The sequence below is a fragment of the Anomaloglossus baeobatrachus genome, chromosome 2, assembly GCF_048569485.1.
Source record: "Anomaloglossus baeobatrachus isolate aAnoBae1 chromosome 2, aAnoBae1.hap1, whole genome shotgun sequence".
Taxonomy (NCBI): domain Eukaryota; kingdom Metazoa; phylum Chordata; class Amphibia; order Anura; family Aromobatidae; genus Anomaloglossus; species Anomaloglossus baeobatrachus.
In genome coordinates this window covers 450,740,852-450,767,428 of record NC_134354.1, presented here as the reverse complement: position 1 = coordinate 450,767,428, position 26,577 = coordinate 450,740,852, and the positions used below count along the sequence as shown (strand labels likewise).

At 49.3% G+C, this 26,577-nt stretch overlaps 1 protein-coding gene across 2 annotated transcripts in view; it reads left to right on the top strand.

Moving 5' to 3' along the window:
• DOC2B (double C2 domain beta) overlaps positions 1-26,577 on the top strand; it is a 1,333,838-nt gene that overhangs the window by 131,879 nt on the left and 1,175,382 nt on the right. The window lies entirely within an intron of this gene.

Sequence of the window (26,577 nt, the reverse complement as noted above, 5' to 3'; positions counted from 1 at the left end):
AAAGTCGGCAATGTTCAGTTTTGTTCATTCACTGATTGCGATTTTAAAAAATGTTTTTCTAATATTATGTTATGCTTTTCTATAGGATTGTGGTGCTGTATGATGACTAAAGTGATGTGTTTAATGAATGGAGGGGGTGGGGACTCTGGAGAAGCCAGATGCGCTTGGCGCCATTTTTTTCCCCCTTAACTTTATTTGTGGATGTTCCTGCAACCAATCACGGAGCAGCAAACATCTACAAGGTTCAGACACAAGGGCGTGTGTCGTTAGCTGCCTAAGTCACATGTCTGTCTGCATATAAATTGTGGACATGTGGCATCAGTGCCATTTTGTGAATGTGAAAAGTTAGGAAAGGTGCTGCCGCCAAAGAGCGATAGTGTAGAATTAGGATGTACAGTGTAGGGAAAGCTGTGTGGAACAAATCAGCATTTAATGATATAAATAGGGATAGGTACTTGTCAGTGCCTGCTAAATAGTTGCCATTGAAGGATCTAAATAGGTATTGCTATATATTATTACCTGCTCCCAATTAGCCATTGAAAGACATTTCTAGGTATTGCTGCGTATCACTGGCTTCTCCCAGTTAGCCAGTGAAAGACATTTCTAGGTATTGCCACGTATTACTGGCTGCTCCTAATTAGCCAGTGAAACACATTTCTTGGTATTGCTACATATTAATGGCTGCTGCCAATTAGCCAGTGAAAGACATTTTTAGGTATTGTTAGTTAGTAGCCTGCTGTAAAATTGCTAGTGAATTAGGTAAAAAGGTCTTGAATATTTTTTTCTATACACTTTTTGGATTGCGTTTTTAGAACATTTTTCGCTTGTTTATTATAACAAATGTGCACTTTTTATTTCAGTTTAGATATAAAAAAGTATTTTTAATGTGGGGAATGAAAAGTCATTCTTTATTTAGATTTTTTTTCATTTTATCCCCTTCTTGGAAGTAATGTTTTACAATTACCCCATTTAGTAATTTTGGCCAACGTTTTGTAGTCATATTTCCATCCTGGTTCTCCTCTTTTAGTAATATCCCCATCCTGTAGCAATGTGCCTATATTCCCCCTTGTAGTAGTGTGCCCATATTGTGCTCTGTGGTAATGTGGCCATATAGCCCCCTTGTAGTAATGTGCCCATATTGCTCCCTTGTAGTAATGTGCCCATATTGTCCTCTGTGGCAATGTGCCCATATTGTCCTCTTGTAGTAATGTGCCCATATTGCCCCCTTGTAGTAATATGCCCATATTGTCCCCTGTGGTAATGTGCCCATTCTGCCCTCTTGTACTAATGTGGTCATATTGCACCCTTGTAGTAATGTGCCCATATGGTCCTCTGTGGTAATGTTTCCATATTGCCCCCTTGTAGTAATGTGCTTATATTGCCCTTTTGTAGTAATGTGCCCATATTGTGCCCTGTGGTAATAATGTGCCCATATTGTCCCCTTTGGTAATATGCCCATATTGTGCCATGCAGTAATGTGCCCATATTGTGTCCTGTGGTAATGTGCCCATATTGTCCCTTCTGGTAATGTGCCCATATTGTCCCTTCTGGTAATGTGCCCATATTGTCCCCTCTGGTAATATGCCAATATTGTGCACTGAGGTAATGTGCCCATATTGTGCCCTGAGGTAATGTGCACATATTGCCCCCTTGTAGTTTTATGCCCATATTGTCCCCTCTGGTAATGTGCCCATTGATAATGTGCCCATATTGTGCCCTGTGGTAATGTGCCCATATTGTCCCCTCTGGTATTGTGCCAATATTGTGCCCTGTGGTAGTGTCCCATCCTGTGGTAATATCCCCTGTTATGACGTTGTTCACATACAAAAAAAAAGATGTTTTCCTTACCTGCTTGCAGCCCGCAGGCACCTAGAGCCCGTGCCGATTGCTATCCGGTACACGGGGCCGCCACCATCTGCATTTTCCTACTGGGGAATGATTTGCAGCACTGCTCTCCTCACATCTTTACTAAAGGCAGCCGCCAGCCAATCCAAAGGATAGACCCACATTAGCTGCTGGTCTCTGATTGGCCAGCGGCAGCTGCCATTAGTAAAGCTGTGTAGAGATGTACATCTCTACGCGCTTCTGCAAATTATCACTTGAAGAAAATATCTGATGGCGGCGGCCCAATGTACCGGGCCGCAATAGTCACGTGCTCTAGGTGTCTGTGGGCTGTAGCAAGCAGCCTTAGGGGCCGCATGTTTTTGACCTCTGGCCTAAATATATGAACTCACCCATGAGATCTGACCCTCACATTACAACTTATTTCCAGTCAAACTCTATCATTTTGATTTTTGTTAGACTAGTGTGAATAATACCTCTTTACTCTTCCCAAATCATACATTTAGGGAGACTGGCAGCAGTGATATGGGTTATTTTATGTCGTGTCCACACACTGGAGAGAGGGTAACTGGGCACCAGTCATTTTTGTGGAATATATAAATTATAGCTGATTATATTTCCTGGAGATTGCTTTATTATTGTACTCTATGGGAGCTGTATAAGCCTGTCTTTAGTAAAGCATAAAAAATTGTACTATTGGATTCAAGCTGATTGGATGAAAACATTTAAGTGGGCTTTACATGCTGCGATCTTGCTAGCAAGATCGCAAGCGATCGTACCCGCCCCCATCGGTTGTGCGACACTGGCAAACCGCTGCCCGTCGCGCACAACCTCGCTTACCCCCGTCACATGGACTTACCTGTCCTGCGACGCCGCTCTGGCCGGCGATCAGCCTCCTTTCTAAGGGGGCGGGTCGTGCGGCGTCACAGCGATGTCACACGGCAGCCGTCCAATAGAAGCGGAGGGGCAAAGATGAGCGGGACGTAAACATCCCGCCCACCTCCTTCCTTCCGCATTGGCGGTGGAGGCAGGTAAGGAGATGTTCGTCGCTCCTGCGGTGTCACACATAGTGATGTGTGCTGCCGCAGGAACGACGAACAACATTGCTAAATAGAAGAGAACGATTTTTTGTTTTAGGACGACCTCTCCGCGGCAAACGATTTTGGCCGCTTTTGCGATCGTTTTAGGTCGCACATAAGTGTCACACACTGCAATATCGTTAATGACGCCGGGTGTACGTCATAAACAATGTGACCCCGACGATAAATCATTAACGATATTGTAGCGTGTAAAGCACGCTTCAGTCCATGTTCTCATTTGAAGTAAAAACTTTCTTTTTGCCACTGCTTGATTTTTACTGAAAATGTGCTATATTTACCAGTTCAAGCAAAATGGATGTGATTTCCCGAAAACTCGTGTCCACTGTTCCTTTAAAGATGCTATTGAAATGAGAATTTCATGGCACATGGGCACAGTCAGAAATACCTCCCAACTTTTCAAGACAGGGGGAGGGACATGTAATGCAACACTTGCACAGTTATTTTTCCCCTACTGAAGCCCCTTAGTGTTCTCATCTCCTTCCATGCCCCCATAAAGAATGATGCCTCAAAAAATGCCCCCACACAGTATGGTGTCCCCACATGTCTCCACCTACAATTTATAATGGCATGTACCACAATGCCTCATAGGACCCCGCATAGTAAGATGTCACCATAGCTCTCCACACAATATGATGGTCACCATAGCCCTCACACACTATGATTGCCCCCTTAGACTCCCACATAGTACGCACGTGCATTTTTAACTGCAGAAATCCAGTGTTTCTGTACTCTATACAATGAAAAATGTTACATCAAATTAACACTAAAAATGCTTTAAAAAGTGGAGAAGGCAGAAAAACCAAACTCGGCAAAAAGTGCAATAAATAAAATAAAATAAATTCCTATTGGGTATGTCAGTGCAGACTCCTGCCTGAAAGACTCATCGTAACAATGAGCATCATTTTGGCATATGAGGATATGCCCTTAAAGAGAATATGTCATCAAAACATGTAACGTATGAATGGTTTAATTACATAAAATCTATATACATTTTATAATGGAATAAAATATGAATCATTCATTAAAATTATGGATATTTTCAACTTTTAAACACTAGGGGGAGCAACTGCTGATATATGTGTAATTCTAACATTATTGTGGCGCCCTGAACTAGCCAGGTCGTCACAGGTACTACAACACGACACCCCCACCCCGAGACAGGCACATCAGTCAGACACAAAATCCTTGTTGCCTCCCTCCAGGGGCTGATGTCCACACCAGGTGGGGTGGAACCAGGCGGTTGGCCCCACCCACTGAGGAGTTCACAGTCCTGGAGGCGGGAAAAGGAAGTCAGTGAGAAAGGAGTGAGGAAAGTGAAGGAGAAGAAGTGAAGGAGTAGTGGGGGAGCAAACTGACAGTGTCCGGGTACGTGGCCCGGGCACTTAGAGCAAGGTTGGCAGACGGTGGTGGCCGTCTACAGGAGAGGCAGATCAACGCGGAACCATAGGACCGGGGAAGGGCGGTGGCCCGCCAGTACCGAAACGGGAAGCGAAGTGAAGCCAGCACAAACCGGCAGGGCCTGCGGACCCCGACCAGGCTTGGAGTCGCCGTTAATAAGGTCGAATCCGTCAGTTACTGAAACCCCAGGGGTTTCCTAACAGCCAAGACCCGATTGAAGGCAACCGTCCAACCAACAAAAGAAAATACAGCTACCGCCACAGCTAGAGTTCCAAGGGCCAGAGCCTGCGGGCAAAACGACTCCTCCGGCACATACACACGCTGGGGAGCGGGTTACCGGTGGGAAGCCATCGGGACCGAACATCCACAAAAGGTGCAGGGAAAGGCAGCCACCACCAACCGTCCGGGAGAAGTCACAGCAGCCGGCTGCGGGACCCGTCCATCCAGCCGTTTGGTTTACCAGAGACTTTGCGTGCATTTGTGGCTGAGTGAGTACAACCGTGCCTTCCGGCACCGCGCTGCGCAGTCCCCGCGACCCTGCACCTTGCCAGCCCTGCCTCCCCGTCACCTCACCGGGCCCCGGGACCACCAACCCCTACCCACAGAGGGGGGAAACAACATCCCAGCTGCTCCCTACCATCGCTCCCGGGATCCCCGTCAATAGCAGCGGTGGTGCCCAACCTCACCACAACCCGTGGATGGCGTCACAGACCAAATCCCCAAACCAAACTACCCCCCTTTCACTCACGGGCGAGGAGCGCCGCTCGAGTCCCCGGATCCGGCCCACTGCTCGAGCCACCGAGCAGCAGCAGCAGCAGCGCCGGACCCGAGTGTGGTGAGCGCAGCGCCCCGCCGCCCGCGACATTATGACTACAGTAAATGTGGGCAGGATCTGCTGTGTCTGATGTCACATCTCCCCACCCCTTACTGGGTGTTTGCAAAAGGAGGAGTCAGGATACAATTTAGTAATACAGTAAAGTGCCATTTTGTTGCTGACTGCGGTGTGATACTAACGTGAATAGTGTCATAAAGGACTATTAGCAGGGCCAATTCTGGCTTTTCAGCTAAATGAAGCCAAAATTGAATAAGAGCCCCTTCCCCACAGTGAAATATATATATGTACAGTAAAATAATGCAATTCCTCCATTTTGGTGGGGGGATTTTATTTACAGCAATCATTGTATGATAAAAATGACCAGTTAACATGATTCTCCCAATCTGTATGAGGACAGCAATACCAAAGTTGTACTGATTTTGGTTTTTTTTACTTCATTGGGAAAAAAAATCAGGAATGTAATAAAATTAAATAAATAAAACATATGTGGTACAATTTTTTTCTGAGACCCATAATGATTTTACTTTTCTGTTGATTGACATGTATTAGAGCTTCTTTTTGCAAGGTGAGCTGATGTTTTCACTAATATCATTTTGGTGTACATATGATGTTTTGACCAATTTTTATTGTGGAAAACCAAAATTCTGTCATTTTGATTATTTTTCTGTTTATGACATTTAATAAAGGGGTTAATTAGTTTTATATTTTGATAATGTAAAGGAGCGCAGAAGCTTTGTCTCTATGCAGCCCTCAAACTCCCCGAATATTACTTTTGGCGTTCTCAGCAGGATCGGGTCTTGCAGAAAAAAAATGCAGGAAGGATACATGAAAAAGGAAAAACGGTGTGTGAATTAGATGACTAGATGGCGATTGGTGTCATAGTACAAGAAGAAGGATCTGTCCATCAAGGGTGAATAGGGCGCTGAAGGTTGAAAAATGTTTTCCAGCCCTTTGTGGTTCAGTGGCCTATGAAGAGTAGTCGGCATGCTGTGGGAGATACACGCCAGAGGAACTGTGTGTTGGAAGGAAAAGGTCTGCCCATTGGGGGTCAAGGAACAACACCTGGAGGAGTGACTAAAGGAGGAGACGTCAAGGAAACAGTCCACTGAAGGGTGGAACTATGACAGGAAGTGTGCCGTAAGGAGAAGACCAGTGCTATTTTCTTGCTATGTATCACAGTGGAAGCAGTGCTACTTAAATTTAAAGAGGAATGTTTGGGGAATAATAGCAGCTGAATATGAAGTCAACTGGAGTGATGAAAAGAGTGATTAGATGCTGCTCTGGGAGGATGATGACTTGGCTATGGAGAGCAATGATAATGGTACATCTTCGTCCCCTCTGCACCAACCAGCATCTAGTGCACTGCATCTCTTACAGTGAAAGAAACTTTGGTGCCATTGGCCCATGGGAAGCTGAACTCAAACACGGAATGGGCACATGAAGGGAATGTTGGAGACATGGAGACATGGCCACTCCTGTAGAAAGAGCAGAAATAGGCCCCTCCGTCTGTGTCAAATTGGACGTAAGAGAAAGCCAGAAGGTCGTGCACCCCCTGTTAGTTCACCACTTTCCTCATTGCCGTTTCCATAAACTCATGGATCAACTGGCTTAGGAATTACAGATTATGACCATTCAGCAACTGCTTCATTGGTTGGCCAGCAGAGGGTGAGGCTTTTGGATTAATTATCCAATTGAAATGGCCTCGCACCCCAATCCTAAGGTTGACAGAAATGTAGACAGCGAGGCACATAGTAAGGCTACGGAAGGCCTAGCCGTCCCAGTTTCATGTCCTTTGGGTCCACTGTTTACAACCAGGTGTCACCATTAAGACAGTTTGGAGATGAAAGGACCATCAATGAGGTAGAGGAGAAAAGCCTGGCAAATGTCTATGCCCAAGAATGTCTATCAAGATGCCGAAAATTTCTCTTTAAGGACCAATATTAACTAGGCTGTGTCGTGGAGTTTGATGTAAATTTAAGTTTGGATTCCTTCAAGAAATTGAGATGGGGATGAGGTCTACATGAACAGTAGTGTGGTAAAGAAAAGATATCCACACCTCATCTTCACAGCCTTTATCCTGTGGGGAGGTGGTAATCTTCATGAAGGCATGGTGCCACAAAGGGTGGGATCACTTGACCCTTCACCACAGAATATGTTGAAAGATGGGAAAGGAGATGCACTTCAGAGATTGTTGTCTTTGCTTCTGTTCAAGGGTCCTTAGCAAGAAGGGGAGGATCAAGGACTGTTCCAGACTGTTGAAAATTGCACTGTGGGATACAGTGATGAGAGCAGAACTGTTGTGTTAATTTCTTCCTGTGGCGAGAACAGGCTGCCCATGTGGTCTCACCACCATTGCACTCCGTTTAAACCTCCTGTCACAGGTACTGACCACATTTTTTGTCACTTCTGTAAGTAGTGGTAACAGAGGAATATTGCAATGGTGCTGGGCTCCCTCAACAGATGTGAACTGTGCATGTCATCTGTACCATTCAGAATTGATGCGAACACAGCATAGCAGATATATCTGACCGCTATCTTCATGGGCCTGTGTCTACTGTATTTGCCATGTGTAAAGGCTGCTTTACACGGTACGACCGATTGTGCAATTTCACAATCGATCGTACCCGCCCCCGTCCTTTTTGCGTCACGGGCAAATCGCTGCCCGTGGCACACAAAGTCGGTAACGCCCCGTCACACGTACTTACCTCCCGTCCGACCTCGCTGTGGGCGGCGAACGTCCACTTCCTGGAGTGGGAGGGACGTTCGGCGTCACAGCGACGTCACACGGCCGCCGGACAATAGAAGCGGAGGGGCGGAGATGAGCAGGATGTAAACATCCCACCCACCTCCTTCTCCTTCCTTCCACATAGCCGGCGAGAGCCGCGGGTCACAGGTAAGCGATGTTCATTGTTCCCGGGGTGTCACACGGAACGGCGTGTGCTACCCCGGGAATGATGAAAAATTCAATTAAACAATATTATGAAACCTAACGACCAGTACACGACTCACGATTTGTAAGCGATACTGCGTCGCTAGGAGGTGTCACACAGGCCGGCATCGCAAGCGATGCCGGATGTGCGTCACAAAAACCGTGACCCCGACGATCTATCGCACGATAGATCTTCTGGTGTAAAGCAGCCTTAAGAGTCATACATTAGCAAATAAAAATGGCAACCCCAAGTAAGTGACAAAAAATGTATACATTTTTTTGTACAATAAATTTTATATTGTTTTAACAATAAATGTTTAATTATTAATAATAAAAAATGTGTTATATTCCCTTTAAAAAAAAATAAATTTGAAAACAGACCTAACCATTTTATAAGTATATAATAAAATGTATCAACACATAATTTATTTGCATAGGTAAAAAAAAAATGTCACAGTCGGATTAGTTTAGTAGTTCCATTTGTATTCAGAATTGATATGTTAGGCAGGTAGTTACTAATGAGTCTGAACATGTAGAAAAATCAATTAACCATGCATGAAAAGTTAAATACATTCAGTCGTTATTTTAACCCATTAAAAATTGGTAGTGCATATCGAAGATTAGCCACGGGAATTTTTAAATGGATTCAAATAAAGATGGATTATTTTAATTTTTCATGGATGCTAGAGAATAGTTTTTTTCAACATGTTTAGATACTATACCTAAATGTTGGCTCATGGTAACCTCCAGCACCTGATTTCACTGTCAGGTCCCACAGGCAGATAAAGGTGAATTGACTTCTTATTTGATTTTGCATATTTTGGAAGTTTACTAATTAAAATCACCGATGTAGTTATTTATGTAAATATTCCAAGATTCCATTCATTAATCACGTAGCGCTATAATAATATTAAATAATAATTGCTAAGCTAGCTACACATGCAATAGTTGTGGGCATATACCGTAATACTTTGGCGCATGGGAATAAATGCAATCTGGAATGTTTAAATCCAACAAAACCAGTCCTACTTTTTACCAAAAATAACAGCTATTGGATGACAATCATCAGTACAATGACTTTTAACTTATATGTATTGGCCAGCTATAGGCATTTAAAAAAAATTAATAGTGACAACTTTTTAGTAGTAGTATGACTACTGCCAAGGCAGATGTAAAACAATGGCAAATAACATCCCAGATCATTATCTCTTAGGAGAGAGAATGTGCCAGACACTGGTTTCTTTAATGCAACCATACAAACACTGTGGCATTTCAGAAGAAACACACTACACTCTGAGTCTACTGTATGTGTCTTGGATGACTAGACCAAAATATACTGTACATTTCTGGCATGTTGTCACGCTTCCCGGTCCCCGGGCCCCGCTCTCCGGTCCCCGTGCCCCGCTCTCCGGTCCCCGTGCCCCGCACTCCGGTCCCCGTGGTCCGCTCCCCGGTTCCCGCCGGCGTCCCCTGCTCACCACCCCGGTCCCGGTCCCGTCCTCCTCGCCTGCACCCTCCTTGTGTCCTGCTCCCCGCTCCCGGCGCTCCTCTGCGACATGGGACACACAGCCGGGCGCTCCTGCTTCCTCCTCACCGCTTCCTGGACTGGCTTCTGGCACACGGGCCTCGCGCATGCGCATTAGGGCGCGCGCGCGGTCATTGACCCTCTCTTAAAGGGCCAGCACCCAGAAACAGGATATTGCATAGACAGGTACAGGGTATATTAGGGTTCTCTTTCCTGGTGGGCGGGGCCTGTTCTACGTGTTTAGCAAGCTAGTGTTCAGGTCCCCGTATTGCTTTACCCTGTGCTTTGCCCTGTATTAACCCTGTCTGTCTCGCAGAGCCTGTCCTGCCACGCCAGCCGCTCCGAACCAAGTCCATCCCTGGACCCTGACGGTGACTTCGGCGGATGTTCCACCACCTCTGCAGCTCCGCCAGTCTCCAGTCCCTGGCTCCGTTCGGTGACCCGCCCCATCGCTCAGCAGGTTCCGGATTCCGCCTGACCCTACAACCCGGCCTCGGACCCTGAGCCTCGTCACCCGGACTACCGTCAAGAACTCCGGGGGTTCAGCAACATACACCTTTCCTGCTCCTCTACGGACTGTCTGGCTACCAATAGTGCTTCGGCTGCCATGCATCAGGACCCTCTGGCGGGGTGACCGGCCTGGCTGCCTCCTCAGGGGAAATCGGTGTACGGTCCAGTGCTTCCACCATCCAGACGTAACAGCTAGAACAGGCCATGGATCCCGCCGAAGCACTAGCGGCCTTGCAGCAGGAACTCGTACAACAGCGCGAGACCCAGACCCGCATGCTGTCTGTTACGGGGGGACCGGCAGATTAGGACCAGGGGGTATATATCCTAATCGCCAGTCGGGGCCCACCGTGCTCCAGATGACAAAGGAGCTGCTGGCACCTGAGGGTTAGGCGGAGACTATAGAGCTGGATGGCTCTGAGATAACCCAGGAACTCTGGGAACCGGTCACGTGTGTTGGGACACGTCAGACCGGACGACAACCCGATTAGCGTTTTGGTGCACCTAGCGCTACGCCAACCACGTGTGCAGGAAACACGTCAGGCTGGGTGGTAACCAGGTAGCGTTGACCGGAAGACCGCCACAAAAGCGCCCTGTCGGCCACGTGTGTAGGACACGTCAGGCCGAGCGGTCCTCCGATTAGCGTTTCTGGCCACCTCTCGACTGGCCACGTGTGTGTAGGACACGTCAGGCCAGATGGGTACCCCAGTAGCGTTGACCGGGAAGCCAAGGAGGATAAGGAACACCCTGTTAACTCCACAGGGGTCCTGGGGTACGCTGTCCGTGCGCGTAGGGGGCACAACCGGACAGGTGGTGCAGCAGGTGCGTTGTCCGTGTGCGTAGGGGGCACAATCGGACAGGTGGCGCAGCAGGTGCGTTGTCCGTGTGCGTAGGAGGCACAATCGGACAGGTGGCGCAGCAGGTGCGTTGTCCGTGTGCGTAGGGGGCACAATCGGACAGAAAGCACAGCAGCCGCAGCCCAGTTAACGCCACTGGGCTGCTATAGCAAGACTGGAACGGCAGGAGGGAAGCACGGCGCCTGACCCTGATGTGCCGAGCCACGAATCTTGGCGTGACAGGCACCGTTCGCCTAACCCTACCTACCGCTTCCCAACATAGGCTTATGCCGCAATGAGGCTCTAACATGGAGGTGTGCTCTAACTGAGCAAAAGTGAAGACTGCGCACCTCCATGTTGTCTCCAGCCCCTTTTATAACCTGGGTCCGCCCCAAACCCAGGGTGGAACCACCAAGGTCCAATAGCAGACTGCCATGTCATCAGTGACGTCACATGCGACCTATCCGAAACCGCCACGTCATTGATGACCTCATGGCAGCCACGCCCCAAACACTTCACCAGTCATCGTCTGACGACCAATACTGAGGTGCCAGATCATAGGGGCGGGCCTCTGCGAGCCAGTCCGGAGTTGCCACGTCATCAGGACACCTGACACCCTCTGCCCTATCAGGGCCTGCCACCTCACGGACATGCTCAGTGAGGTCCTTACCGGACCTAGCCTCTGGTGCACTAAGTGCCTGAGCATGCCCAGTAGCCTGAGCAACAGGCTCAGAAAGCAGACTATCAGTTTGAGCATGCTCAGTAGGCACATCCCAGCACTTAGACACAGCACGAAGTCCAAGTACCTGTGCAAAGAGGCTGTTAGGGTTAATTGTGGGAGCATGCTCAGTAGCCTGAACTGAGGACTTAGTCTCAGACATAACACAATCAGGCTGAACATGCTCACTAGGCAAAACACCGGGCTTAAACTCTGGCTGGGGTAAATCGGCGCACGCATGCGCACTAGCCGCCTCTCCACACTTAGACGTGGTGGAAGGAACAGCCAACTGGACGACCCGAGGCACGGCCAAGAACGGCAGCCGGCGCCTGGGCGCAACAGGAACCGCAGCAGGCTGCTTGCGGCTATGGCGGCGCCGGTTCGTAACACTGTCCTTCATGTCTTCTGTGGACACCCGCCTGAACACGCTACAAGCAACGGCCACGTCCTTGGCATCTCAGGTGTCCACTGTGCAATCCACGGCCGCAGCTCCCATGGCAGCCTCCTCGGATACTTCCAAACTTCGTTTGGCCTCACCACCCCGGTACGCCGGAGATCCCAAGACCTGCAGGGGATTCATAAATCAATGCTCCCTCCATTTCAAGCTGCTGCCGCACCTTTTTGCCTCTGACCAAGCCAAGGTCGCGTTCATGATGTCCCATCTAGAGGGCCAGGCACTGGCCTGGATGAACCCCTTGTGGGAGAAGGAGGATCCGGTAACCGCCGACATCCAGGAGTTCCTGCAGGCTTTTCGTGGCACCTTTGACGAGCCCGGACGCGCCTCCGCGTCTGCCTCATCCCTCCTCCGGCTACGTCAGGGGACTCTGACGGTGGGCCAATATGCTATACGTTTTCGCACCTTGGCTTTGGAATTAGGGTGGAACAATGAAGCTCTAACCGCCGCCTTCTGGGAAGGACTCTCGGGTCGTATTAAAGATGAGCTGGCTGGTCGTGACGTGCCTTCCACCCTGGATGCCCTGATTGATCTAGCGACTCGAGTGGATTTTCGCTTTCAGGAACGAGCCAAAGAGGTGTCCCGCGAGAGGCGTCCGATAAGGCACTCCTCCCCACCACAGAAGTCCATCGCTCCCCAGTCGGCGTCACCTGGCGCGTCTACCATCGAGCCCATGCAGATTGACTGCCTAAGGCAGTCTGAGCAACGCAGAGCAGAACGACTAGCAAAGGGTCTCTGCTTCTACTGCGGTGATGGCACACACCTGCTACGCTCTTGTCCCGAGAAGCCGGGAAACTCCAAAGCCTAGGCTTGGTAGGAGAGGCCACCCTAGGTGCTGGGACTCTCTCAGACTCCGTTACATGGACTGTTCAAGTCACTACAGAAGAGGCCCGGTTCACGGCAGAGGCGTATCTCGATTCCGGAGCAGCAGGCAACTTCATCCAGCAGGCCACAGTGGATAAGTACCCGTTGCCTGTTCTCCCACTGGAAAAAACGCTGGTGATCGCCTCTGTAGATGGGAGACCCCTCTCTGACACCGTCTCACTGATCACCAAGCCTGTGGACTTACGGATCAGTGCCCTGCACACCGAGAAGATCACCTTCTACATCCTCCCGCGCATGTCTCATCAGATCCTGCTGGGACTCCCATGGTTACGGGCACACGAACCGTCGGTGAGCTGGAGTACAGGTGAAATTACCCGATGGGGCTCCTCGTGTCACGAGAGATGCCTGAAATCCATCCAGCCCATCCGACGACCTCCGGTTCCAGAGTCTCTACCAGGACTGCCTTCTGCCTACTGGTCCTTCTCGGACGTGTTTGATAAAAAGGAGTCAGAGGTACTACCGCCTCATCGTCCCTACAACTGTGCCATCGATCTATTGCCAGGAACTACGCCTCCTAGAGGAAGAATATACCCCTTGTCCCCTGCTGAAACACGGGCCATGTCTGCCTATATCACCGAGAGCCTGGCTAAGGGCTTCATTCGGAGATCCTCATCCCCTGCCGGAGCAGGGTTTTTCTTTGTCAAGAAGAAGGAGGGTGATCTGCGCCCTTGCATTGACTACCGGGGATTAAACCAGATCACCGTAAAAAACAAATACCCTCTGCCTCTCATCCCCGAACTATTCGATCGGCTCCGAGGAGCTCGTGTATTTACCAAGTTGTACCTCCGTGGGCCCTATAACCTGGTTCGCATTCACTCTGAAGACGAATGGAAGACCGCATTCAACACTCGGGATGGGCACTACAAGTATTGTGTCATGCCCTTTGGTCTGTGCAATGCTCCGGCAGTATTCCAAGAATCGGTAAACGACGTGTTCAGAGATCTCCTCCATGTCTGTGTCGTGGTGTATCTGGACGACATCCTGGTCTTCTTTCCGGACCTACAGACCCACAGAGAGAACGTGCAGCTAGTACTCCAAAGGCTTAGAGAGAACCGTCGGTACGCCAAATACGAGAAGTGCGTCTTTGAAAAGTCATCCCTTCCCTTTCTGGGTTATGTAATCTCAGACACCGGCCTGCAGATGGACCCCGAGAAAGTGTCTTCCATCCTCAACTGGCCTCCTCCATCGGACTGAAGGCTATCCAATGCTTCCTTGGCTTTGCGAACTATTATCGGCAATTCATCCCGCACTTCTCTGCCCTGACTGCGCCTCTCTCTGCCTTGACCAAGAAGGGAGCTAATCCTAAGGACTGGCCACCGGCGGCCGATGCCGCGTTCTGCTCATTGAAACAGGCGTTTGCTTCCTCCCAAGTTCTTCATTGCCCTGAATTGAACCGACAGTTCACCTTGGAGGTGGATGCCTCCTCCTCAGGGGCCGGGGCAGTGTTGATGCAGAAATCCTGCTCCGGGAAGATGGTTACATGCGGATTCTTCTCCAAGAGCTTCTCGGCACCCGAACGCAACTACACCATCGGTGATCGGGAGCTACTGGCCGTCAAGCTGGCCTTGGAGGAATGGCGCTATCTCTTGGAGGGAGCTGTATATCCTGTGATTATCTACACGGACCACAAGAATCTGGAGTATCTGCGGTCAGCCCAAAGACTGAACCCACGACAAGCCCGCTGGTCCTTGTTTTTCGCTCGTTTTGATTTCCAACTCCATTTTCGGCCCGCGGACAAGAACGTGCGGGCAGACGCCTTGTCTAGGTCCTTCGTGCCCATTGAGCTGGAGGAGGAGACGTTCCAGCCCATCATCAGCCCCAGTAAAGTCATTCCGGTGGCTCCTGTGGCTCTGACTCAGATACCCCCTGGGAAAACCTATGTCTCTGATACTGATAGACACAGAGTCCTGCAATGGGGCCATGCCTCAAAGATCGCCGGCCACGCTGGTCAGAAGAAGACGTGGAGTACGATTGTCCGTCACTACTGGTGGCCGTCTCTCTGTAAAGACGTCGCAACCTTCGTCTCAGCCTGTTCGTCCTGTGCCCGGAACAAGACACCCAAGCACCTACCATATGGACGTCTTCTGCCTCTGCCCATTCCTTCCGTTCCGTGGCAACATATTGCAATGGACTTCATTACGGACTTACCCTTATCCTCCGGACACACAGTCATATGGGTTGTGGTGGACCGTTTCTCAAAAATGGCTCACTTCATTCCCATGGCCGGGCTGCCCTCTGCCCAGGAACTAGCTGACTCCTTCATACAACATATATTCCGATTGCATGGCTTTCCCGCACACATTGTGTCCGACAGAGGAACTCAGTTTACCTCGCGCTTCTGGAGGGCCCTCTGCAAACATCTGGGAGTATCTCTGGACTTCTCTTCAGCCTACCATCCTCAGTCGAATGGGCAAGTGGAATGGGTCAATCAGATCCTGACCTCCTTCCTGCGCCACTACGTTAATGCCCATCACGATGACTGGTCCGCGCTTCTTCCTTGGGCTGAGTTCTCCCACAACCACCACATCAGCGAGTCCACTTCCTGCTCTCCCTTCCGAGTCGTTTACGGACTTCAGCCTTCTGTCCCGTTGCCAGTATCCTCGGCTTCCGATGTCCCCGCAGCAGATGCTCTGGTCCAAGACTTCTCAGCCATATGGAGCTCTGTCAAGACTTCCCTAGAGCGTGCTTCTTTGCGGATGAAGAGACATGCGGACAAACGGCGCCTGGATCCCCCGTGTTTCTCCCCTGGTGATTTGGTCTGGCTTGCATCCAAATATGTCCGATTGAAGTTGCCATCGTACAAGTTGGGTCCTCGTTACATCGGGCCGTTTAAAGTCATCAGCAAGATTAATGCAGTCTCCTACAAGCTGCAGCTCCCGGCCACGATGCGGATACCCAACTCCTTCCATGTCTCCCTGCTCAAGCCTGTTGTCCTTGATCCCTTCTCCGCTGATGCCGGTACTGCTACTCCTCCCATCGCTGACGATGACATCTATGCGGTAAGGGATATCGTGGCCATGAAGACCGTGCGAGGTCGGCAATACTTTCTGGTGGACTGGGCGGGGTATGGTCCCGAGGATAGGTCCTGGGAGCCCCGGGAGAATGTTGGCACTCCTCTGATACGTGCCTTCCTGTCCCGGTTGCGGGGAGGGGGGCGTGGGGGAGGGGGTACTGTCACGCTTCCCGGTCCTCGGGCCCCGCTCTCCGGTCCCCATGCCCCGCACTCCAGTCCCCGTGGTCCGCTCCCCGGTTTCCGCCGGCGTCCCCTGCTCACCACCCCGGTCCCCGTCCCGTCCTCCTCGCTTGCACCCTCCTTGTGTCCTGCTCCCCGCTCCCGGCGCTCCTCTGCGACATGGGACACACAGCCGGGCGCTCCTGCTTCCTCCTCACCGCTTCCTGGACTGGCTTCTGGCACACGGGCCTCGCGCATGCGCATTAGGGCGCGCGCGCGGTCATTGACCCTCTCTTAAAGGGCCAGCACCCAGAAACAGGATATTGCTTAGACAGGTACAGGGTATATTAGGGTTTTCTTTCCTGGTGGGCGGGGCCTGTTCTACGTGTGTAGCAAGCTAGTGTTCAGGTCCCCGTATTGCTTTACCCTGTGCTTTGCCCTGTATTAACCCTGTCTGTCTCGCAGAGCCTGTCCTGCCACGCCAAAGGGAAAGAAGACCTTGCTTCACCATATAGGTGCTCAGGAGAAAAATACGTAGACTAAAAAAGGGAGAGAGCTCCGGCACACTACCTCAATATAGTCAGACACAAAAGGTTTCTTTTTATACTTATTTTATTTTGAAAAAAAGAATTCATGCATATGATGTCCACAATTTTAACGTTTCGACCAAATTATGGTCTTCATCAAAGGGACCATCTGTGGTAGTCAGGCCAGGTGAGCTGTTACTAGGGAATGCTTCGCGGCAAGTATCGAAGGACCGTTACTCAAGAGTATAATTAACCATACATTCTTAGAGCTATGGATCATGTATAATATGCCAGGTCGCTATATACAGTGATTATTGCTTAGAGGACTTCCACATGCAACACTAGAGTATACAGGCACTGGTTTCAACTAGGATAAGGACACTACTCGGTTGCACCTTATAGGTTATTGGAGCAAAATATTGCCTCCCTAATTCCTTACTAGACCCAGTTACAGAGCAAATATATAGGAAACAGTGGCTACACCTACTTATAGAATTTGAATGAGCCGAACTAATATAGCGACCTGGCATATTATACATGATTCAAAATAAAAATAAGTATAAAAAGAAACCTTTTGTGTCTGACTATATTGAGGTAGTGTGCCGGAGCTCTCTCCCTTTTTTTGTCCTGCCACGCCAGCCGCTCCGAACCAAGTCCATCCCTGGACCCTGATGGTGACTTCGGCGGATGTTCCACCACCTCTGCAGCTCCGCCAGTCTCCAGTCCCTGGCTCCGTTCGGTGACCCGCCCCATCGCTCAGCAGGTTCCGGATTCCGCCTGACCCTACAACCCGGCCTCGGACCCTGAGCCTCGTCACCCGGACTACCGTCCAGAACTCCGGGGGTTCAGCAACATACACCTTTCCTGCTCCTCTACGGACTGTCTGGCTACCAATAGTGCTTCGGCTGCCGTGCATCAGGACCCTCTGGCGGGGTGACCGGCCTGGCTGCCTCCTCAGGGGAAATCGGTGTACGGTCCAGTGCTTCCACCATCCGGACGTAACACATGTTTAGTGGCTGAAAATCAGGCACCAAACATGTGGGGAGGGAACTCGAAACTCAAGAGACGAATACCAAAATACTCGACGAGTAACAAATATTGCGAATACCTTAAAATTCGTGCGAGTAACAAATAGGGCTGAAAATATTCGCTTATCTCTACCAACCACCATTGAACAAGGCACATAAATGGAAACATCAAGACTGTGCCAAGAATTATCTGCAGATCAGATTTGTCAAAGGTTTTATGGACTAATAAGATAAAAATAACTCTTCATGGACCAAATGGATAGGTCTGTAGCTTAATCAGTAAACAGGCACAGACATCCACCTCAACTCAGACACCAGCAATGTGAAGGTGGGCTACTCCTCTTGGCTAGTATTATTAAATTTGAGCTATTTGGACCTTTTCGGGTTCAAGATGGAGTCAAAATCAACTCCCAAACCTACTTTCAGGTTTTAGAAAAACTTTTTTTATCAGTGATACAGGAAAAAGGCTGCTGAATCTTTCAAGAAGAACATGATTTTTATGCAGGACTATGCTCCATTGCATACATCAAAGTCTCCATTGCTTAGCTTGTCAGTAAATGCCTTAAAGGCCCAGTCACACACAACGACTTATCAGCGATCATGGCAACGATTCTACCTGATAAGGATAGCTGGTAAGTTGCTGGGAGTAGAGATGAGCGAACCGGTCGCGGTTCGGCTCGAGGTCGGTTCGCCGAACGGAGCTCCCGTTCGAGTTCGGTTCGACGAACCGAACTCGAACTGCATAGGAAACAATGGCAGGCATTCACACACACATAAAAACACCTAGAAAACACCCTCAAAGGTGTCCAAAAGGTGACAAACAACTCACAACACAACACAAACACATGGGAAAGTGACAAGGACATATACTCATGCGAAAACAAAAGAGCTGGACAAGGAAAAAGAGGAGGACACACAGATATATGAGTATATGCAAGGAAACATCGATGCCATTACTGTGCAACTTGATCCCTGCTCATTTTAGGCTTTAAATCTGGATAAATTGCCTGAGCTCGCCACGTACGCCTTGGGGATCTTGTCGTGTCCTGCAGCCAGCGTTCTCTCGGAACCTGTCTTCAGTGCTGCTGGGGGTCTGCTGGCAGATAAGCACACGTGTCTGTCCACTGACAATGTGGACATGGCTCTCAGAGGACTTTTCTTCCCCTGGGTCAGCCAAGGGACGGGAAAGGCACGCGTATTTTTGAGAGTGCTTCATGCAAAGCATCTTTGTAAGCTTGAAAATGGGGGTCAACTGATGCCAGTCAAGTGGCGTGTGTGTGGCCCAGTTAGTGGAAACGAGGGAGACTGTGGTTGGAGTCCCCTCGCTGTGTTTCTAAAAGAACCAAGATGAACAAGTCATGGCTCTCAGAGGACTTTTCTTCCCCTGGGTCATCCAGGGGATGGGAAAGGCACGCGTATTTTTGAGAGTGCTTCATGCAAAGCATCTTTTTCATTTTGAAAAGGGGGATCAAGTGATGCCAGTCAAGTGGGGTTTGTGTGGCCCAATTAGTGGCAACGAGGGAGACTGTGGTTGGAGTCCCCTCGCTGTGTTTTACATGATTTTCGTAGGGCATGACATGCCTAAGAGGTTGAGTTTCATCATCTGCAACTTGTAGGCAACAGAAAGGCTGCCTTTACACCCTTTTGAGACCGAGGATTTTTGAGACCTTATGCCCATTGCAGTGCCCCAAGAGCCGATGGCCAGTCGTCACTCCTTCTCCAAGAAAGGCGTGCCCGCGCTACCACAGTAGGTCGCACACAACCTCACCGATTCCTTGAGAAACTCTGTGTGTGACAGGGTGCATTTCACCACAGATACTTGACCAGTAAGCATGGACAGGGGAGTTACATGTTGCTGACTGGGCACTGGGTAACTATGGTGAGAGATGGAGAAGGGTTTGCTGTACAAGTCTTGCCGTCCCCACGACTTATGTGTCAATCCTTCCTCTGTATGTACAAGTTCCTCCACTGCTTCTGCCTCCTCAACCTCGTGTGGGTCCTCCACCTCGGCCCAAACCCTGTGTGGTCAGTCCACCCTTCCTTGTAACTGCGCCCAAGGAATCCCACACACCTCCTTACTATGCTGGCAGCAGAGCTCAAGGCCATCAGGCGGTCAAATGTTTACTTTGAAATGTAGGGGAAATGTGAGACACCGCTGAGGAATTGTGGACGGTTAGCTCTGGAGAGTGAGACCGAGTTTCATCAATGGTTGTCTCCACTCAACCAGCAGCCAGGGAAGGTCGGGTGCGACAATGATGCAAACCAGTCTGCGACCCTTCTTCAGGGCAATGTGGCACACGTGCCTTGTATGGCTCACGTGTTGAACCTGGTTGTCCAGCAATTTTTAGAACACTATCCCGGCCTACATGGCCTTCTGCAGAGGGCACGGTGTAACGCCTGCCTGGATCGACACACTCAGATGGGCTGTAAAGGATAGGCTAGAGGCAAGCCACTCACCAAGCTGGACACCCAGAACCCTGAAACCCTTTAACCCCTATACAGTGATTTAGAAATACACAGGGCCCAAGTTGATCAATACCTGTGGAAGGCTGCAGTTCCAGAGAATAGTAGTCATGCAGGGTCAAAAACATTAATTGCGGAAGAGGAACAGAATGGGATGGCCAGGACTTAATCAGAAAACAAGCAGAGGTGAAATGCGGATCGGCCAACGAGGTACATAAACAGCAAGCAGGACAAGTAGTCAGGTAACAAGCACACAAACTCATAAAACTGAACTGGGGGGTAACAGTAATAAAAGGTTCATAGCTTTGTCTGGCAGTGGTAGGCAGACAGGAGGGGCCTAAAAAAGGGTGTGGTGTCTTCCCATTGGTTGTAGCTGAATGATGGTACTTCATCTGTGAGATACCCACCACCTACATTCAGCCTGTGGTTCTGTATCTGTCAAGGTAACGCAACCCAGTGGGTGACCATAACCGGCGTCCACCTGCGCCGCAGGCATCGACTCCTTTCCCATCATCAGCACTATGCACAAAAGGAACACGTTGTCACCTGGCGACTGGAGTACAAATTGATTGAGTGGACTACGTTGGTGACTTAACAGCCGTGTGCGGCAATGATGCAAACCTGTCTGCGGCCCTTCGTCAAGGCAATGTGACACACGTGCCTTGTATGGCTCACGTGTTGAATCTGATTCTCCAGCAATTTTTAAAATACCATCCCGGCCTACATGGCCTTGTGCAGCGAGCACGCTGCTATGTGCTCACTTTCATCCTTCGCACCAGCAGCTCAACAACTTTCATCGCTCCTGAAGTCTTAGGGTCTGGCGGTTAAACACCGGAAATGCGATGTTCCGACATGCAGGAATTGGAATCTGCACATGTTGCAGCGTCTGTGGCAGCACTGCAGAGCCCTGCTGAAATACGGTATGATGTATACCCTGGGCTAACTTGATCCAGAGGTGGTGCAGATCACGCTGCTGGAGTGGTGTCAGATCAAGGACCTATGCACCCTTCTACACAGTTTACAAATGTCGACGAAGATGTTTAGCACTAGCGATGCCATTCTCAGCGTGACAATTCTGGTCATCTACAAGATGGAGCACACTGTAAGCATTATTCGGAGTCAGGTGTTGGTCCAAGAGGAAGGGGAGGAAGTACAGGAGGAGTCATATGCAGAAGGGATAATAAGATGTACAAGGTCCATACGTTGAGCGGCACCTAGGCGGCAGTCATGGTGGGGGATAGGGATTAACAAGGGCGCATAGTATCAGCAAAAAATGAGGAAGGTGCAGGAGCCCATGAAGAAATGGAGGACGAACTTGCGATGGGCATGGAAGACTCAGCAGATGAGTGAGAGCTTGCTCACATTTCGGTTGTGCGAGGTTGGGGGGAGAGGGCAGAGGAAGGAGGCACGATTCTCACCTCTCTGCCATCAACAAACCAAGGACTTGGTCCTCCTGGATGCACAAGACACATGAGCGCCTTCTTGCTGCACTACCTACAACATGACCCTCGGATTGTACAAATTCGAAGTAATGCTAACTACTGGGTTGCCACACTGTTAGATCCCCGGTACAAGACAAAATTTGGAGAAATAATTCCAGCCATAGAAAGGGATGCACGTATACAGGTGTATCTGCAGAAGGTGGTACGGATTCTTAGATCTGCTTTTCCAGTAAACACCAGTGCTGCACAGAGTGAATCTCAACGCTTTATCATGGATAGGAGGAAATGGGCTTTTACTTGTCCACATCTGAGGGACCGAGGGCTGGCTGCTGGGCTGAGATGGCATTGAGTACGGTGTCCCTGCAGAGTTGCACTTTTGGTCATATACCAAATGAGTTGAAAAAGGACAAATGCTGGTGGAAAGGGGAACAGGTGTGTTGGAAAGGGGAAAAACGTTTTTGTCAGTGGGTTTGGTGGTTAAGCAAAAGTAACATTTGATGAAGAAACACCATCTGTTACGGTGGGACTGGCAGATTTGGAAAAGGTGGTATATACTATGTTACCGGTATATAACGAAAATTAATAAGAAAAGAAAGAGAAAGGTATATATCCCCATCAGCAGTCAATGTCCACCGTACTCCCAGATGGAAAAGGAGAGGTTGGCAAATGGAAGGTTAGGTGGAGGATACAGATCTGTGTGGCTATGAAACTAATAGTTGCCTGAACCGAGTTAGACGCCACTCGGATCTTGAGACTGGGAGCCCTGTTAGCGTCACAGGGTCCACACGCCCACCCAGCCCAGGAACTCCCTGTTAACATCACAGGGGCCATTGAGTACGCTGACCGTGTGCATTGGGGCCACACCTGTGGACAGCAGGCGCATCAGCAGCTGCAGGCCTGTTAATGCCACTGGGCTGCACAAGCAGGACTTGTAGGACAGGAGCTGGTCTTAACCATTCTGCGCTACCAACTGTGGTGGCGGCCTGCATCGACGCCCTATCCCTGCCTACCTCTGGCCTAAAGCCGCAATGGGTTCAACACATGGAGGTGTGCTCTTTCGGAGCATAATAGAAGACTGCGAACCTCCTTGTTGGCTCCAGCCCGTTTTATAACCTGGGTCCGCCCCAAACCAGGGTGGACCACAATGCACCTCCTGGAGACAAAAGCAGAGTGACACGTCATGAGTGGCATAACTAGCGTCCTATTTGGAACCGCAACTTCAATAATGACCTCATGGCTGCCACGACACAAACACCTCACCAGTCATCGTCTGACCATCAATAATGAGGTGACAAGTCATAGGGGCGGGCCTCTGCAAGCCATTTGGGAGTGGCCTGGCCACATCGTCAGGACACCTGATGCCCTGTGGTCTATATGGGCCCCCCCACATCAGGGGCAGGGCCAAAGAGTTCATTACCGGACCTAGTTTCTGATGCAGTAAGTGCCTGAGCATGCTCAGTTGCATGAAATACAGTCTCTGAAAAAAGACTTTAGCTTTAGCATGGCGTCTCGGCACAAAACAGGACTTGGACCCGGCACGGAATGCAAGTACCTGTGCAAAGAGGCTTTTCACACTAAGTGTGGGAGCATGCGCTGTATCCCGAAATGAAGACTTAGCGTCAGGAATGGCACAGTCAGGCTGAGCATACTCACTAGGCGAAACACTGTAGTTAGGCTGCAGCTGGGGTAAATCGGCACACGCATGCGCACTAGCTGCCTCTCCACACTTACACGTGGAGGAGAAATTGCTCTTCGGGTGTGGACTTGGAGATGCTGTCTATGAACAGAAGGAAAAGCTAAAGAAAGCCTCACTTTCTATCCCTCCGAATTATCAAATGCAGCAATGAATTCCCTGAGTTTGCTATAACATTAGCGTAGCAAAATGTGCATGAGGGTGTCCTGCACAGGTGCTAGAAATAGCTTGGCACCAGTGGGACAATAATGGAATACAGCATCCAGTTCTATGATGCCACTAAATGGCAGTATTTTTTGCTATCATTATAGCTTATTAAAAACAGAGCAGGAGGGTGTCCTGCAGAGGTGCTAGAAATAGCTTGGCACCAGTGGGACAATAATGGAGTACAACAGCCACTTCTTGTATGCCACTAAGTTTACTCAATTTTTGGTATTATATTGTCTTAGTAAGTAACAATGAGTTTGAGTGTGCAATGCAGGCAGACATGCTGCAAATATCTTTGCACTAGTGGGACTATACAGAAGTCCAACAGCCACGTTTAGGATGTCACTAGGTTCACTCAGTGTTTGCTAGTAAAATGGCTTAGCTACAATGAGTTTGAGTGTGCAATGCATGCAGACGTGCTGCAAATATCTTTGCACTAGTGGGACAATACAGAAGTCCAATAGCCACGTTTAGGATGCCACTAGGTTCACTCAGTGTTTGCTAGTATAATGGCTTAGCTACAATGAGTTTGAGTGTGCAATGCATGCAGACGTGCTGCAAATATCTTTGCACTAGTTGGACTATACAGAAGTCCAATAGCCACGTTTAGGCTGGACTCACACGAACGTATTAAAAAACGGTCCCATTCTCGTTTGCGAGAGTCGGACGAATTTTTCTCACTTGTCATCAGTGTGCACTCAGTGTGCTGTCAGTGTGCTGTCAGTATGCTGTCAGTATGCAATCCGTTTTTTTGCACAGCAGCTGTTACTCATTTACAGTCATGTACAGGAGAATTTACAGTGTTCTGTGCTACATGATAGGATTGTATTTAGAAAAACGGATGTCACTAGGATGGTCCGTGTGCCGTCCGTGTGACATCCGATTTTTCCTCGCACCCATTGACTTGTATTGGCGAGCCTCGGATGTATTCTGGATCAAATCGCAGCATGCTGCCGCTTTTCTCGCATCCAGAATCTGGATGCAAGAAAAGCTGACCAACAGCTCTCCCTCATTGACTAGTATTGGTCCGAGTGCAATGCGAGAATTTCTCGCATTGCTTTCGTCCGTTTTTGTCGCTCGTGTGAGCGTACCCTTAGGATGCCACTAAGTTCACTCAGTGTTTGCTAGTATAATGGCTTAGTAACAATGAGTTTGAGTGTGCAATGCAGGCAGAGGTGCTGCAAATATCTTTGCACTAGTGGGACTATACAGAAGTACAACAGCCACGTTTAGGATGCCACTAAGTTTCCTCAGTGTTTGCTAGTATAATGGCTTAGTAACTATGAGTTTGAGTGTGCAATGCAGGCAGACGTGCTGCAAATATCTTTGCACTAGTGGGACTATACAGAAGTACAACAGCCACGTTTAGGATGCCACTAAGTTTCCTCAGTGTTTGCTAGTATAATGGCTTAGTACTTATGAGTTTGAGTGTGCAATGCAGGCAGACGTGCTGCAAATATCTTTGCACTAGTGGGACTATACAGAAGTCCAATAGCCACGTTTAGGATGCCACTAAGTTCACTCAGTGTTTGCTAGTATAATGGCTTAGTAACAAATGAGTTTGAGTGTGCAATGCAGGCAGACGTGCTGCAAATATCTGTGCACTAGTGGGACTATACAGAAGTCCAATAGCCACGTTTAGGATGCCACTAAGTTCACTCAGTGTTTGCTAGTATAATGGCTTAGTAACAATGAGTTTGAGTGTGCAATGCAGGCAGAGGTGCTGCAAATATCTTTGCACTAGTGGGACTATACAGAAGTCCAACAGCCACGTTTAGGATGCCACTAAGTTTCCTCAGTGTTTGCTAGTATAATGGCTTAGTAACTATGAGTTTGAGTGTGCAATGCAGGCAGACGTGCTGCAAATATCTTTGCGCTAGTGGGACTATACAGAAGTCCAATAGCCACGTTTAGGATGCCACTAAGTTCACTCAGTGTTTGCTAGTATAATGGCTTAGTAACAATGAGTTGGAGTGTGCAAAGGGCAGGAGGGTACAGTGGCAGGGTTGTGGTTCTCTGGGTAGAGGAAAGGAAGCCTGCTTTTCTATCCCTCCTAATGGGGAAATGCAGCGAGGAAAAACCTGACCTTAGCTACACAGACGCTGCCATCTTGTGTTGCTGTTAAACTCTGTTTTCAGGACCTGTCACCTATGGCTCTGACCCTGCCGGTATGAGCCCTTAAAAGGACTGATAGAAAGTGCTATCCCTATGCTGTCCAGCGCTGTGTATGGAGCGTTTACAGCTGTATCGCCGATAGGAGCTGCGCCAGTGATGTCTGACACCAAGGACGCAGAAGGCAGATAATGGCGTGCTGGAGGAAAATGTCCGTTTTTATAATGCAGGGACATGTGACATGGACATCCTATCACACATGCCGTTGCTTCTCTGGCTAAAAGTCCAATGAGCTGTGTGTGTGTCTGGGATTGGCTAACATGCTGGCCCTCCCCACTACACGCGCGCGCTTAGAGAAGGAAGACAAGGGAAAAAAAAAAATGGCGATCGCCATTATCCATACAGCAGTGATCTGAACGCGCTGGTCCCGCACACTATACACTGAAATGTCATAATAGTGTGAGTCACAGAGTGACTCACACTATTACAGCGGAAAGCCAGCTAGGAATTAGCTGTTTTTTTGCTGCTAGGACCGTTCTCGAACGTATCTAGAACTATTGAGCTTTTATCAAAAAGCTCGAGTTCTAGTTCTATCTAGAACAGCCACCAAAATCACTCGAGCCGCGAACTGGAGAACCACGAACCACGAACCGCGCTCAACTCTAGCTGGGAGGTCGCTGGGGAGATGTCAAACAGTCAGACCTTACCAACAACCCAGTAACGATACAGGTCGCAGTAGCGATCTGTATAACGATCTCAGCAGTCACTGAGACCCTGTCACATAGTGTCAAACACAGCGATGGGTCCTGCCCAGCAGGACATCGCCTTTGAAGAATATGGTTCCGACCATTCGGCAACGACTAATGATCTCACAGCAGGGGCCTGATCGCTGGTAGGTGTCACA